Below are 17,283 nucleotides of genomic sequence, written 5' to 3'. Positions count from 1 at the left end.
TAATTAAATAATTAATAAATAAAGAAATAATGTTTAAAAAAGATTTAAACATTTTTGGGAGGGATTCCTTAATTAAATATTTTTAATTAAGATAAAGGGATTTAATGGCATAAAAATTAATTAATTAATTAATTAATGATGATGTCATCAGAGATTTTTTCAGAAAATAAAAATACTTTATTTTCTAAAGGATTTTTAGGTGTCTACAGAATGTTGTGATATCCAACCTTTAATTTGGGATATCCTAGTGATTTAGGGTTTTCTCTTCTTTGACACGTCTTGCCAATGTTTCTTTTTTTTTTAAACATTTACATGCACGGTATAGGTTCACATTTCTCCCCCTTGTTCTAAAACCTAAAATTGAAGCCAAAACCCAAAACTATAACCAGAATCCCTAAAATCTAAGTCATTTCTCCCTCTCCCCCACCTCTCTCCCCATCTCTCACTATTTCCCTCTCTACCTCATCTCCCTACCCCTTTCTCTTTCTTTGTCCCTCTTTCTCTCTTTCTCTAAACTATAAGCCCTACATTATAAATTTTTCTCCCTTTCCCCCTATCATATTTCCCTCTCTTACTCTTTCTCACTATTCCCATTCTCTCCATGTTTCCCACTTCTCTTTCCCTCTCTCCCTCTCCCTAACCTCTCTTATTCACCACAACTCTCTTAGGGTTAGGGTGAGGGTTTCATTAGGGTTATGATAAGGATTGGATTAAGATTATGATTATGGTTAAGGTAAGGAATTAAATTAGAATGAGGGTTTTTGTTAGGCTAAGGGCCTATAGTATGGCTAGGATATTCAAAATTATAGGATTATTTAAATGACCTAAACCTTGTACTGTGGATCCTACACCATAAACCTATAAAGAGAGGGTGAGGTAGGTATAAGGAGGTGATGGGTAGATAAGAGGAGGATAGGTGTAAGAATTTTTGAGAGGGAGGTCTAGATGGAAGGAGACAAATAGAGAGGAGTTAGATAGATAGGTAAATCTACTCGGGTCTATCCTTCTCTTCCCCCTATCCCACTCTTTCCATATTTTCCTTATCTCCTTCATTCTCATACATCTCTCTCTCTCTCTCTCTCTCTCTCTCTCTCTCTCTCTCTCTCTCTCTCTCTCTCTCTCTCATGATAACTAATTACCCACTTCCCTCTATCCTTCTCCATATATCTCACCCCTCTCCTTCCTTATCTAACTCTCCTATAGCTCTATCCCCCTATAGGCTCTGTGTCTCTCTACCAACTACCCATCTAGTTCTATCCCTTCATCTAGACTTACCCCCCCCATCACACTACCCCTCTCCTTGTCTACTCTTTCTCATCACCTCTCTAGCTCTCTATCTCCCTCTTTATATAGGATTTAGGGTATACAAGGTCAACTCTCTCTCTCTCTCTCTCTCTCTCTCTCTCTCTCTCTCTCTCTCTCTCTCTCTCTCTCTCTCTCTCTCTCTCTCTCACACACACACACACACACACACACACACACACACACACACTCACTCATTCACTCACTCACTCACACACACACACACACACACACACACACACACACACACACACACACACACACACACACACACACACACACACTCATTCACTCACTCACACACACACACACACACACTTCCTCCACATCATCCTATTTTTCTCTCTATATATACCTTTGTCCCTATCCTTTATAATATATCTATCTTTGTAAGGCTTTACTCATATAGGAAATGCAATAAGAGACAGTAATAAGGAGTCTATAAGACATCACCTATATATGGTGGAATTACATGTCCCCAATAGTTAATCCTCCTCCATTTTTTAATTTGAGATAACATCAAATAAGAATAAAAAGTACATCTCACCAACCATAATATAATTTTGTATAGGTTGTACAATACAATGTGTAGTTCAACCTAGTACTTTATATCTATAGTGAAATATCATTGAGGTGTGGATACTTACCTAAAGAAAAATGATTTGACATCCAACCTTCAATATGACGTGAAATCGGATGAGCAAGGAGTACATCTTACCAACCATTGTGTTTCAAAATATACTATTTTTCAAAATGCATATGTGTGTGTGTGTGTGTGTGTGTGTGTGTGTGTGTGTGTGTGTGTGTGTGTGTGTGTGTGTGTGTGTGTGTGTGTGTGTGTGTGTGTGTGTGTGTGTGTGTGTGTGTGTGTGTGTGTGTGTGTGTGTGTGTGTGTGTGTGTGTGTGTGTGTGTGTGTGTGTGTGTGTGTGTGTGTGTGTGTGTGTGTGTCTGTGTCTGTGTGTGTGTGTGTGTGTGTGTGTGTGTGTGTGTGTGTGTGTGTGTGTGTGTGTGTGTCTGTGTGTGTGTCTGTGTCTGTGTCTGTGTCTGTGTTTGTGTCTATGTCTGTGACAAGATCAAGCTACAATTAGTGGGGAGGGAGAATAAAATAGTAGGGAAATGAGGAGATAGTGAGAGAACAAGACAGAGAGTGGAAAGCATATAGGGAAGAGAGGGAAAGAATGAGAGAGGGGTAAAATATTTATGATTTTAAGCATCATGGATTAAGGTTTATGGTTTAGAGAGAGAGAGACATCTATGATGTATCAACTTGAGACATCCTTTAGCAGATGTCTATATTTACTTGTATTGTATTCATAATTTTTAATTTATTATTGATGTTATGTAATGTCCCCAATTAGGACATTCGGGTTTTAATTCCAACTACACATATATTTTCCCTTTTTCCTCTGTATCAACTTCACAATTGATGGGGACACAACCCAACTACTAGAATAGACACAATAGAAAGGGGAAATTATATTAACTGAGAAAATAAGCTGGTACAAACAGTGCAGAGAAAATAAACTCAAAACATGCCCTGCGGGCTTACAATAGCATAAATCTGGAGAATATTTCTCCTTTTAGCACCTCCTCTCAAGCTCCAATCCGAACTGCCTTTTACAATGCCAGAAATCTCCTTAAATAGACCCCAGAGGGTTAAGGACTAGGAGTACATTCTAGAAAGTGCTAGTAGGCATCCACCGACAAAATAGAAGGTTCTGGAAGCTGCGTTAGAAGTCGGTGCAATTCTAGAAGAATCCAGAAACGGTAGCCGAACTTTCGAGAGGCATAACTTTTGAACCGTAACTCTGATTGACGAACTGTTTACATTTTTGGAAAGCTCTCGAAGCGCTCTATAGCCTTATGGACGAGCTTTGCTCGTTCCCCATTTTTCAACCCTTTTCGAGGTCATTTAATGCCCCAAACTTGACTTTGAAGCATTCTTAGGGGGTCTCCAAAACCCGAAAAATTGCAATAACTTTCAAACCGTGGGGCCTTTTGACCTGATTCTTTTTCTGGAATGCTCTAAATCTCGATTACATTCATCTGGCCAAGTCACACCTTCTAGGTCACCAAAATGATGGTCAAATTGCATGCTCCTATTTTTTCGGGATTTTTAAATGCACTGATAGTTGAACTATGAGAGTTGGAACCTTTATTTGAGCCAAATGGGTATCCAAAAATGCAAAGACATAAAATAGAAACTAAGTCTAAGTACATTTTTTTGGGTGACACAGGATTGCCCTTATACCTCTGGATGCTCCTGCATCAACAATCCTCCTATCTGATGATCCTTTTTCACTCTTTGATAGTTGATATATATATGTGTTTTCCAAAGAGTCACGTCCTTCCAATAATGATTATTATATTAATAATATTGTTATATTAATTAATAAGGTTTGTTATATTATATTAATAATAGTATAATTATATTAATAATGATATAATTATATTAATTAATAAGGTTAGTTATATTAATGTCATAAGGTATATTAATAATTATATTATTAATATATCAAGTATATATTGTTATATTATAATACATTTAGCATTTTCATATTTTAATATATTTTAATTATAATAGTATTATGTATTATATCATATTAGTATTACTATAATATGATATATAGTATAATATTACTTTATAAAATATTATCATTTTAATATTATTATTAATATTAATTTATATATAATACTTATTTATTATTTAAATTATATATCAGAGTGGGGACATCACATTCCTCCCCTCTCAAATTTGTTTGCCCTCAAGCAAAATCTTTCATACACAAACAAAACATATTTTCATTCAAAAGACAAGAGATATTTATGAAATATGAATGAAAACACAAAACATAAATGAAGTAGACACGATGCAGATAGATGACGACATGGGGCAAACACAATGCAAACACATCATGCATTATTTTTTCACAATGAAGTAGAGCAAAGAGAATAATTTATAAAATATACTTTCCAGTATGCTTTTTTATCATAGATCCTACAACACAGACAATTATTAGCATGTACATGTATATAATAGCTCCAAAGAAGAGTTCAGTCATGATAAATTAGTTCTAAACCAATATCCTACCAAGCCCAAGAGAAAAACTGTGGCCCTCTTGGCCTTGATGGCAGCCATTGACATCCATCAAGGTGGTCTACTTGGCAAATTCTTAATTGAATAGAGTTGACATGATGTCAAGTCTCAATCAATCTAAGCCCAGGAGCAGAACTTTGGCCATCCTGGCCTTGATGGCAGCCATTGACATCCATCAAGGTGGTCTACTTAGATGGTAATCTTATTCTTCCTGCCTAAGCCCAAAAGCGAAACTTTGGCCTTCTTGGCCTTGATGGCAGCCGGTGACATCCATCAAGGTGGTCTGCTTAGGAGGTAATCTTCTCCTTAAATATCCTACCTAAGTCCAAGAGCAAAACTTTGGCCCTCTTGGTCTTGATGGCAACCAGTGACATCCATCATGGTGGTCTACTTAGGAGGCAATTTGATTCACTAATTTATTGTAATTTTTTTCTCTTTACAAAATGCATAAATAAATTGTATATATAAATTCATAAAAAGTTTACCTTTTTTGAAGTTTACCCTTTTCTCATTGAATCACTCCTAAATTTGTTGTTCATCTAGTTCTTACTGGTCCTTATCAAGTGTAGCATCCATTCTTCGAAGTTGGCTTTTTTTTTCCACATATATTTCCCAACTTTCCTCAATATTACTTGAACATTTCTATGCATGTGATCCATAAAGAATATTCAATAATATATATTAGGACCTTCTATTATTTACTTGTGATATATAAATGTCATTGCAACATTTGGTCTTTTCCCATTAGTGTGTCCACTCTTTAGAATGTTCTATAACTTATTATACTTTTATCGTACTCATTTTCTCATTCCCCAATAAATTTCCAATATCATCCATTTGGAGTTTGTTAATTGTTATTAATTGCTATTTTATAAAGATTTTTGTTATTTCCACTTGTAATGTCCTGCGTTCCTCCTTATTATATTGACTCTTTTACATAAATGTTATGTCAAAGCATCCATTCACGTGCCTTTAAAAAAAGGCACCGCTCCAAAGTTTTGGTGTAAATGTTGATGGTTTTCACCATAACCGAAATACTCCAAGCTTTGCTATCAATGTGGAATCCAAGTTGGATGCCCAGACGTCCCTATTTTGATACTACTTGTATACCCATGTACAATTTTATGCTAATATGATTCAGTGTTGATTTGTCTATCGAATCATACGTGAATGTTGTGTAAGCTAGAGATTCACGATGCTAATTTCAAGTCTTTTATTCTGATTCATATGTTCCTCGTATATTTTTTCCTTCTTCATATTCGGTGGTTTGCACATTGTCTCACCATCTATGTTCTGCTTGCAGACTGCTTCTTTCAAAATAACGAGTTTTTAGTTTCTCTCCCATTCCATTAGGTCACTTGGATATTTGCTTCATAATCAATTTTGAACCTTTGGTTTCTACTCATTTCCTCTGTGTTGTAGTTCACTGATGAGGAGATAACAATAACAAAGCCTATAACAAGCTCAATATTGGGTGGAAAGAAGAAAATAAAATAAAAACTACAGGGAAACACCAAATATGAACAACACCTTACAAGTTACATGTGTTCATTCATGGCCAGCACATAGGGATGTTGCCTTACCAAACACATGTTTCTTCAGACTGTAGCCCATTCTTGCAAATGGCCATGAAGAAAATAATGTACATTCCTCCTACCCACTCTCCATCACACTCAGGCCACTTCACATGGTGATTATGCGAGAAAAAGGCATTTTTGCCCAAATAAACTTCCAAAGGTTCTTGTGTGCGTATGGCCTCCTGCAACGATAACTTCTACAAAAAGGAAACAATGCTACTACTACTGAATAAAATAAAACCAAAACTAAGTAGCAAGAATGCACTGCAAATATTATTTAATTCATCTGTTCAGGCTAGATAATAATCTTCTCAATATCTTATTCCTTCTTCACACAGAAAAGAAAATCTCAAATCATACCCTCCCAAAAGATTTCGAAAAGAATTTATCAATGAAGCCAAACAGTTAAGAACTAGTTTTGGCAACCACCAGACCCATAAAGGTTTGTTTAAACCTTTACTAATGTTATAATAAAATATTAATTAAACCCTAAAATTAAACACCACCCCGTACGCAATTCAAACCCTAAAATTTAATAATAACAAAAAAACATTTAAACACCATCACAATTGCAAACAAAAGATTTATTCCTGTGCCCAGCAATTGCTCCTGCAGCATACTTTCGAGGTTGAATTTTGTCTCAATTCCTCTTGGCACTAGTACATTTGAGACCATTTTTTGACCATTATTGGTCAAAAATTCAACCCAATTTTTGACCAAACTTCGACCAACTTCGATCAACCCATTGGTCAGAATTTTTTTGATTGAAATTTCGACCAAGCTTCTGGTTGATCAAAATTTTGACCAATACGTTGGTCGAAAAACCACCATAGCATGGTGCAAGTTCTGCCAGGAATTGGTCAAAATTTTGACCAATGAAGGTAGAAAATTTCAACCAATAAAGGTAGAAATTTTGGCCAATGAAGGGAAAAATTTTCGACCAATGAAGGTAGAAATTTCAACCAATGAAGGTCAAAAATTTTGACCAATGAAGGCAGAAATTTTGACCAATGAAGGTAGAAATTTTGACCAATGAAGGTAGAAATTTCTATCAACAGGTAGGTGTAAAAATTTTTTTAGGCATTCTATAAAATAGTCACATGCTTTGCATATGATATGACATTTTGCATGCATCCTGCACTCTCTCATCCGGCTGATGATGGATTACGGAGAGTGATCTGAAACCATGATGCTAAAAAACATACACAATCAAATCCAAAATGAACTTGCATTACAAATGGATTGTGGAAATTTGATATTGTTAATTTTGCATGCATGTCTACTAGGACAAATATATGTTTAAGTTGTGTTTGTCCTAGTAGACATGCATGCAATTTTACCAATATCAGATTTCCACAATCCATTTGTAATGCAAGTTCATTTTGGATTTGATTGTGTATTTTTTAGCATCATGGTTTCAGATCACTCTACGTAATCCATCATTAGCCAGATGAGAGAGAGTGCAGGATGCATGCAAAATGTCATATCATACGCAAGGCATGTGAACTATTTTATAGAATGCTTGAAAAACACTGACAGTAACTAATATGAAAAATATATAATTAGTTATATGATTGAGACTAATCATGTACTAGTGAGTTGGTCAAAATTTCAACCAGATAAATTTTGACCAATGGGTTGGTCAAATTTGGTCAAAAATTGGGTCAAAAATTTGATCAATGAAGGTCGAAAAATGAACCCAAATGCACTAGTGCAAGTATGCTCACCAAGTTGACTCTTTGAGTTTGGTCATCAAGTCACCCCACCAAAGTGCCTCATCAAGGTCAGTCTTTAGGTCCGCTCATCGAGCTTGCTCACCAAGTCAGCTCGCCATGTCATGTCTCTAAGTGGCCTCGCTAAGTCGGCTCGCCAACTTGCCCCACCAAGTTGCCACTTTAAGCCCACTCACCATGTTAGATCACCAGGCCGACTCCCCAAGTCAACTCGCCAAGCTAACAATTGAAGTATGCTCACCAAGTCGACTCTCTAAGTTCGCTCACCAAGTCTGCCCCCTAGGCCAACTCTCCAGGTTAGTTCACCAAGTCACCCCCACCCAGTCACCTCAACGAGTTGACTCATTAAGTCAACTCACGAAGTCAACTCACCCAGTGGTTTTACCACCTTGTCCCAACAAGTGGGCTCACTCGGTGTGCTTATGAAGTTGCCCCATAGAGTTGCTTCTCTAAGCTCACTCACCATGTAAACTCACTTGGTCGGCACACCAAGTTGACACTTTAAGTTTTCTCATCAAGTCACCCAACCAAAGCACCTCATCAAGGTTAGTCTTTAAGTACACTTAGTAGGTCAGCTCACCAAGTCACTTCGCAAAGTCGCCTCACCAAGTGGCCTTGATAAGTTAGCTCACCAACTTGCACCACCAAGTTGCCACTTTAAGTTGACTCACCATATCAGCTTGCCAGGCCGACTCCCATAGTCAACTCGCCAAGCTGACAATTCAAGTATGCTCACCAAGTCAACTCTTTAAGTTCACTCAGCAAGTTTTCCCCCTAGGTCAACTCTCCAAGTTAGCCCACCAAGTCACCCCCACCGAGTCACCTCAATGAGTTGACTCTTTAAGTCAGCTTACCAAGTCTACTATTCAAGTATGCACACCAAGTCGGCTCGCCAAGCCCACCAAGTCATGTCACCAAGTCAATTGTTTGAGTACACTCATAAAGTTGACTCTTTAAGGTCGGCTCACCAAGCTAGCCCACCAATTCATGTCACCAAGTCGCCTCACCAAGTCAGCTCGCCCACATGTCCCACCAAGTCCCCAAGTTTTCTCACCAAGCCGACAATTCAAGTGCGCTCACCAAGTTGACTCTTTAAGTTTTCTCACCAAGCCCATCCCCTAGGTCAACTCTCTAGGTCAGCTCACCAAGTCACTCCCACCTAGTCACCTCAATGAGTTGACTCTTTCAGTCAGCTAACCAAGTCTACTATTCAAGTATGCACGCCAGGTCGGCTCGCCAAGCCAGCCCACCAAGTCATGTCACCAAGTCGATTGTTCGAGTACGCTCACAAAGTTGACTCTTTAAGTTTGCTCATCAAGTCACCCCACCAAAGCACCTCATCAAGGTTAGTCTTTAAGTCCGCTCACCAAGTCAACTCACCAAGTCACCGCACCAAGTTGACTCACCTCTCACCTCACCAAGTGGACTCGCTAAGTCGGCTCACCAACTTGCCCCACCAAGTTGACTATTCAAGTATGCTCTCCAAGTTGACTCTTTGAGTTTGGTCATCAAGTCACCCCACCAAAGTGCCTCATCAAGGTCAGTCTTTAGGTCCGCTCATCGAGCTTTCTCACCAAGTCATCTCACCATGTCATGTCTCTAAGTGGCCTCGCTAAGTCGGCTCGCCAACTTGCCCGCCGCACCAAGTTGCCACTTTAAGCTCGCTCACCATGTTAGATCGCCAGGCCAGCTCCCCAAGTCAGCTCGCCAAGCTGATAATTGAAGTACGCTCACCAAGTCTATTTTTGATTCGTTGTCTACAGCTTAAAATAGGAATACATTTACTAAACAAAATATAAATCACTCAACAAATTTGAATGTGGTAGAAGAGTGATCAACAACACAGTGAATCGAGTCTATAGGTTTGTGGCATTGATGGCACTTGCTAGTTTGAGAAGAGATTCAAAAGGAGGCCTAGTTGAAGATGCATTTCAACAGCAAACAAGAGCAAAGACATGATGCATGCATCACTCTGATGAAAAGATTGGCAACGAATAACATGCAAACATAGACTTATTTTATAAACTTTAATGAAATCTATTTTCTCCTGATAAGATCAAAAGACTACAAGACATCACTCAAGGCATTCGCATCATGATCTTAGCCAACTTACAAGAAGTCATTGTAATCAAATTACTTTCTTTCAATATAATGGGAGGAATCTCTTTTCACAGCAATTCACCAAAAACAAAAAACTCAAAACATGTAGAAAACAAAAAGTAGAGAATGCCATTTAAAGAACTTTTTCAGTGTGATGAAGAAAGCTGGTAGGCAATACGGTACAGAACTAGATTAAACATATACCCACCATTTTAATCTTAAACAAGACATCCATTGAATTGTTATCCTATTTTAAAACAAAATCAAGATTCATGAAACTACCAATTTAAAAGGTTCATAGTGCATTCTATCCATTAAGCAAAGTGCAACTTGAGATAAAATTGTTTGAAAAGTAACCTTCCAGAACACGTGTAAAATGAAACGTACACTTTCTGCCAAGTTTGGATTAGGGATGTTCTACTTCTAGATGAAGAGGTTCTGCAAGTCTAAAATAAAACTACAGCTCCAAAATCAATGACAATTTTTCTGTTTATAGTGTTACTGCTATCACAAACATAGGAAAGATACATAAGAATATGCCCACTATTTAGAAACATCAAACAGTAAGACATGAGATCTTGAAGGGAAAAGAAGAGGAGGTTCATAGAATTAAAATTACAATTAACGAAAAAAAAAATCATTTTGGCATATATGTGAAAAAGGAAAACTCGCACAGTCTAAGCCAAGGATAAATTCCATTTTAATTTCAGGCTGGGCATAAAATGCATTCACCAAGCACAAATGATTAAATAATATCTGGAGCAAGTCTTGATCTATTTCTCTAAATTTAATAAAATTTGATAAAATTTGAACCCATCATCCAAAGAAGAGTCTTGCTTATCAACATGATGTACTTGGAGATTACCATTATCTCTACTTGTCTGATAAAAATATCTGGCAAGCTTCAGACCCAATAAGAAATAATCATCCCAAGCCTCAGCAATTCTACCAAAAAGATCTATGTGCGCACACAACAAAGCCAAAAAAACAAAAAAGTTCTTTCCAAACACTTTATGGCATAATGTAACAAGGGAAGGAAAGTTTTCCACTATTTCCTCTGGCATTGCAGATACTATGGAGGATGCAAATGCAGTTGTTGCACTAGATTTCCTCTCACAATCTATATTCTCTACAAGTGACAGCACTTGGGAAAGAGATCGTTGAACAGTAGGATTGCCTTTTCCCAAAAAGTGAGTATCTATTGATTCCAAACTGGATCTCACTTGCTCTTTGGATAATATGCCTTGGGAAAAGGGAAGCAAACTTCTCAATGGACTCCATTTACAAAGAAAATCTTCTGAACCATGATCGGATTGATATACTTGATTGATTTTTGGAAGCAAAGTAGTCACAATTGTGAAAGATAATGACCTTGAATTAGCCTATGAGAGGAAATATCCACTTGTCAACATAAGGATATGACTTCAAACTCAAAATCAACTATATGAGGAAGAGCAGATACACACCTGAGCCTGCAAAAGAAAGTTCATCACACTGGCCACATAGAATGAAATCATTTTCCGGTGGGCAAGCTTCTAACTTTTGGAACTTGACAACTCGAAGGCACTTTTGCAAGACACAGATCACAAGAGGGCTAAAATGTGGAGGTCAAAGATCTGCATAATTTTGAATGAGTAAGTTATTAATCAAAAATAAAAGAGTAAATGAACAGACAAGAAACTTTATTATACAGGCCCAACTAATAATTTTCACTTCTCAGAATGAAATTATGGTTGGTGTCAGACATCTGTTTTCCATAATTCATTGTGCATCAGCAACTACTCATCAAAGGCTAAGAAAACCATGTAGTGTTTGGAACTAGGCTGTTATTTTCTTCAAGTCAAAGGGATGAAATCATTTGAAAGAAAAAATTATTTTTTTAATAAAAATATAATTAGTGCTATAGTTAAACCCAAGACAGACAAGTCATTCTATGATTCTAGATATTTTCCAATAAAAGAAATGGACAGACATGAAATGGGAGGTATGGGGCATAAAACAGTCAAAAGATGCTTCTCATAACAAGAACAAACAAGTGAAATTCACCTTGATGAAAAAAAGATTACTTATTCTTCAACTCTAGTAACTCAAAAGAGTAAGAACCTTCAGTATTGGAAATTGAAATGAGCAATCTTATTAGTCATTTCACATGGGCTAATGAAATAGAACATGAATTTCAAGACACCAAAACATTTGATGATGAAAAACACAATTCATAAATAAAGAATAAGCCAACGATGGAACTTGTAAGCACTCTTAAAAATAAAATACAACTGAAAGTAAAGTGTACCAGAGAGATGCATATTCTGGATTCGATTGTGTGCCACATTTTTGCATCAACATTTCGAATCACACTCAGTGATCCATCATCGGGATGAGAAGAGCTATAAGAGATCAAACAAATTTGAATCCAGAATATGCATCTCTCTACTATGACTGATTGTGGAAATCTGTTCTTGTTAATAAAGTGTACCAGTTGAACAGGAGTCCATAAAATTTGCAAATGGTTAACCTATATGATGGTTAATGCCCCTTGAGATAATATGTGACTAAAATAAGCTCCTTATCCCAAAAATAGAAAATAGAATTCAATTTTGAAAATGGAAAAATAGATAGTTATAGCATCACAGGGATTTCCAAATTGCTAATTGTAGCAGGTGGTGGTTAGAAATGTATCTTGGAGATTAGAGAACTATTATGAAAGTTACAGATCTTTCACGATGACTATGGAGCCAGAAGCATAGTTGCACTGTGTTTTAGTCATTCTTCTTTGAGTAGTGGGTAGGGGTTGATGGCCTGATTGTAGTTGGTGGCATTAGAGAGGAAACATTACAATTTCATCAAGCTGCATGCAGACAATATATGTGGCCCTTCCAAAATGAAGAACCAGAACTTTGTCCAATGTATCCCTAATGTGCTTGTCAACTCCCTGTCTCCTTGTGAGATTTTGTAGTAAGTAGCTCATCTCTTTAGAAAAAGGAATTCAACTTCACCCTTTTTCTACAAACAAACACTGGCTATTACCACAATGCAAGCAATAAGGGACACCTCAAGCTGCTATATAACATGTAAAGTAGATAATGGATTTAATAATAAACATCTATCCTAGAGAGATTTAGAATAAGGTCATAGGAGGAATGTAAAGTAGCTTATTATGCCAGATCGAGCCCAACATTTAGTAGCATAAATTTTGAAAGATATAGATGTCACTTTTTTGGGAATCAACTGCACATTTATTGAATGAAATCAATCTATATGATGCATCTTTTCACACGGAATGATTCACAAGATTCATGCAATCCATTTGTAATGCAAGTTCATTTTGTATTTGATTGTGTTTTTTTTAGCATCATCATTTTAGATCACTCTTTGTAATCCATCATTAGCCGAATGAGAGAGTGCAGGATGCATGCAAAATGTCATATTATATGCAAGGCATGTGAATTGTTTTATAGAATACCTGAAAAATATCGACAGCAACTAATCAAACTGTTGTAAACACCTACAGTAACTAATATGCTTGTTCATTAATATGCCCGATACAATAAGCAAACTTGGCAACTATGCACAACAAGTTATACGCTAAAGAGATTTGACATGGACTATCCACTCTAATTTGTGGAAGCTCCCCTGACAGTGCATTTTAAATATCTATAGGTAACTCCAAAATTAAGTTGTGGGATCATACCAGGCATCATTCATTTTTACTCTTAAGATGTAACCAAGCAATATAAATGAGGGGCCCCCATAGTCTAGGGGGACACCAAATCTTTGAGAAGACCCAAAGATGATATCTACCCCAAATTCCTCAGGAGGCTTCAGTATTGTTAGTGTAGAAAAATCAGAGGCCATGACAACCTTCACACCATTAGCATGAACATTCTTAACAAAATAAGAGTAATCAATAACTTCTCTCTCTATCCTAGGGTGCTGAACAAGCACCCCACAAACATCCTTGGAATTATAATCAAAGTACTTTAGATTAGATTTCATGACATTCAACCCCAACCAACCTACCCTTATATGGCACACATCAAATGTCTAAGGATGAGAGTTACTAAAAATGATAGAAGTCTTCTTATTATCTTTGGTTATATCATTACATATCACAATAGCCTCAAAACTAGTAGTGGCCTCGTCCAAAAGAAAATCATTTGACACGAGAGCCCAGTAAGATCTAATATCATGTTCTAGTGATTCAAAAAAGATTCTAGTATATCATGGAAACCATGTTAGGAGGGGACAAGGGATGATGATGGGGCTGAAACGTACGATAAATTATACTGTATTAAAAGTATTAACTTATTACAAATAGGGATGCACTTGCATTTAAGCACAATGCCTAGAGCTCACTACTCAGTTAAAAAAATGTCTTACTACCTTACATATATGGACAACAACTCATAGTTCACAAAGTGCTTGATATCATCCTCTTCATGCATGTTCAATTTCATTGAAGCTCATTGGATTCCACTCATTCCTATTCACAAGATCATCGATGTATGGCTTGCATCCACACACACACCACACACACTTCAGTCATAAAAGATTACATTCATTCATATAATTCATCAACCTTGTAGAAGAAAAAAAGGAAATGATTAAAAATATGAAAACATCAGGCAAATAAATAAATTACAACCTTTATCTAATGGCTTCAGTAGAGACTTGAAGCAGGTCATCTCCAAACTAATCTAAGTTCTCTTTATAGAATTCAATTGGGAGACTATCTACTGCTGGGGTCTTTTCATCATTTAGCTTTTGAATTGCATTTACTGTTTCTTATTCTGATACAGTTTAAATATTAATTATTTTTGCAATATCATCTATAATCTTACTGTGAATTATATTTTTGCTTAGATCTCTTGCACTATGTCCTTGAAATGAGAAAAGTATCTTATAGAACAACGAAATTTCTTCTCTATCTCTTTAAGATCACTTAGCAATTTATTATCAGCTCATATATAGTCAACTTGTTCTCAGATATTCTTAACTTTCATACATCTGAAGAAGAGTTTTGAACTCTTATCACCATTGTTAAGTCAATTATTGTTAACTTCCTATAGATTTGTCCTCCCTACTCTCAACCATGTTAAAGACAACTCCCACAATCCAAGGGATGTATTGAAGCCCATATATCCATTTCCACAGCTCATTTCTCTTGTAATGTGCAATGGGAGCATAAATTGAGCACCACACAAACTTTTTATTGTCTTCTTCAATAATAATCTAGACAATCCTGTTGTAAGGAGAGATTTAATGTCTGATTGCAAATGGTACCCATTTGTTTGATGTTTTCATATTGCAAAGGTGTGAGTGGTGGTGTAGGTAAGATTTGAACCTCATAATTATAATTTACACATTTAAAATCAGCACACTAAAAGAATTTTAAATTAACTACTACCAAAGTAATATACGGATTTTTCAAGGTAAGGTGAAACAAAACGTACCTGATAGGAAGCTCCCTTAGCTTTAGTAAGTGAACCATGTGTGAGTGCTTCTACTAAAAGACATTGATTAACAAAGTGGTAATTTAGGTATGATTCCAATTCATCCAAATTTGTGTCCAAGACACTCGGATAGTTGAAAGAGTGTTGGGATGCAATGTCTACTGATTTGACTTCAATGCCAACTTCCATATTCATCCACTGCATTAACTCAATAGCTGCATTTACACCACCTCCCACTAGATGTGCTCCAATCAGAGCCTCCAAATAGAGCCTCCTAAAAACAAAAGAGAAAGAAACTATGTCAATTTCCATACATAAGAAAAACATGGACACTTGCAGAAACCAAATCAGTATTTACTTGAAAGATTGAAGGCTATTCCTCATTAACATGTTCCCCATTTTCTTCAACCAGATCTATTAAAAAAAGTGGTCCTCTCAGATTATACAAGTAAGCAAACAAGCAACAAACCAATTTTGGAGGAAAGCCAACTCAAGCAAAGTTCAACTAGAATGTGGATTAGTTGCAAAAATTTGTATCTACAATATTAATCATATCCACATTTTTGACCATAGTGGAAAAATAAATAAAAGGATTAGGAAGAGGTTGAATACAATTAAATGCTAAAATCCATTGAATCAAATAGAATGGCACATTTAATGAAATGGCTGAAGGGTGTATAAGAGAAGTTGAAAGAAGTGCTAAGTATGCACTTTTATCCTCTACAACACTATAGTAACCTAGGACAATGCCTCCAACTAGATAGAAAATAAATCAATGTTTGATAATGGCTGCATGGACCATAGTGGACAACAATCACAAGTGCATGAGCTCAGATAGGAAGTTCAAATGGGTCAATCATTGAGTTGGATTGTATCAAGCAGAATGAGTACTCCAGTATGTAGATCAGTGATCAAAGGAGAAATTTTCAGACTTTCCCTTAGCTTCTGTAGCCTCAGAATGCTATGGGAATGATGAAAAGCAGTTTCCAGCTGGAAATCTATTTGCAGCAGTGAGTGATGCAATTTGGGACAATGGAGCAGCTTGTGGGAGATAGTACAGTGTCAGATGTCTCAGTGGTACAAATCAAATCTCACAAAATCCATGCTCAGACAACACCAATTCCACTGTTGTCAAGATACTCCATTACTGCTCTTCTAACTACAATGGAACACTCCAACTCTCTCCTGATGCCTTCAGAGATATTGCTACTTCCACAACAGGGACAATCAATATTGAATATGATCAGTAAGTTTATATTTAACTTTTAATTTGGTCATTCTTTTTTAAAATAAGATGTGGGCCTATTTATTATTGACTAGTCTCCTCCCAATTCACCAAAATTAGAGTTGGGGGTTGGGTTATAGAAATTTCAAACCTATAAAACAATAAAAGAAAACACTAATCTCTGACCTAGAATTCTCTCAAGTTGTTAAAATTGGTAGCTTTCAATGATTATTGACTTTGATGTGTTCTATTGCAGAGTATAATAGCATCAAGTTCTATTACACAAGTGTTAGGAAACTCTTCTGCTTAAGGTTGCCATGAATTGGGGAATTAAAGGTCAGAAACATTGTGTAAAGAGAATTATTGTATAAGCATCTTATTTATTCCATTTTATGTATCACACAACTTCTGTAATAACATTAATATTGATTGTAGCCCATTCCAACATTATCACATTCATTGTGATTGTCTATTGCAAATGTTCCTTATCATTATATGTGGAATAGTGTAAACTGATTGTTGATATATATTCGATTAATCTTAATTTACTCTAAAAAAATTATTTTGGAAGATGAAATAATAAAAGAATGGAAGATCCCATAGGTGTGATAGTGGAATCAAATTTAAAAACCTACAAAGAGGGAGTGGAGATACAAATTCCCATCTCCAAAGAATTTGTCAGAACCAAACCCAATTGTGTGGAATTGATAATTTGTTCATGGGAATTCCTAATTCAAGTGATAAGTCATGGCCTTCTATAGAGAGTTTTCTTTGTTAGATCCAAAACAATTTGGGTAA

The 17,283-nt window shown here is 36.3% G+C and overlaps 1 long non-coding RNA gene across 1 annotated transcript; it reads left to right on the top strand.

The window, feature by feature from the left end:
* The first annotated feature begins 16,215 nt into the window (after window positions 1-16,215).
* LOC149579661 (uncharacterized) lies at window positions 16,216-17,010 on the top strand. Its single transcript, XR_016359612.1, has 2 exons — window positions 16,216-16,506; window positions 16,742-17,010. It is a non-coding gene; the product is annotated as an uncharacterized LOC149579661 (long non-coding RNA).
* Window positions 17,011-17,283: the final 273 nt, after the last annotated feature.

This window comes from Cupressus sempervirens, chromosome 1 (assembly GCF_028749045.1).
Source record: "Cupressus sempervirens isolate cs-2001-9-10 chromosome 1, ASM2874904v1, whole genome shotgun sequence".
NCBI classification, from domain to species: Eukaryota; Viridiplantae; Streptophyta; class Pinopsida; order Cupressales; family Cupressaceae; genus Cupressus; species Cupressus sempervirens.
This window is presented reverse-complemented; position numbering and strand designations above follow the sequence as displayed.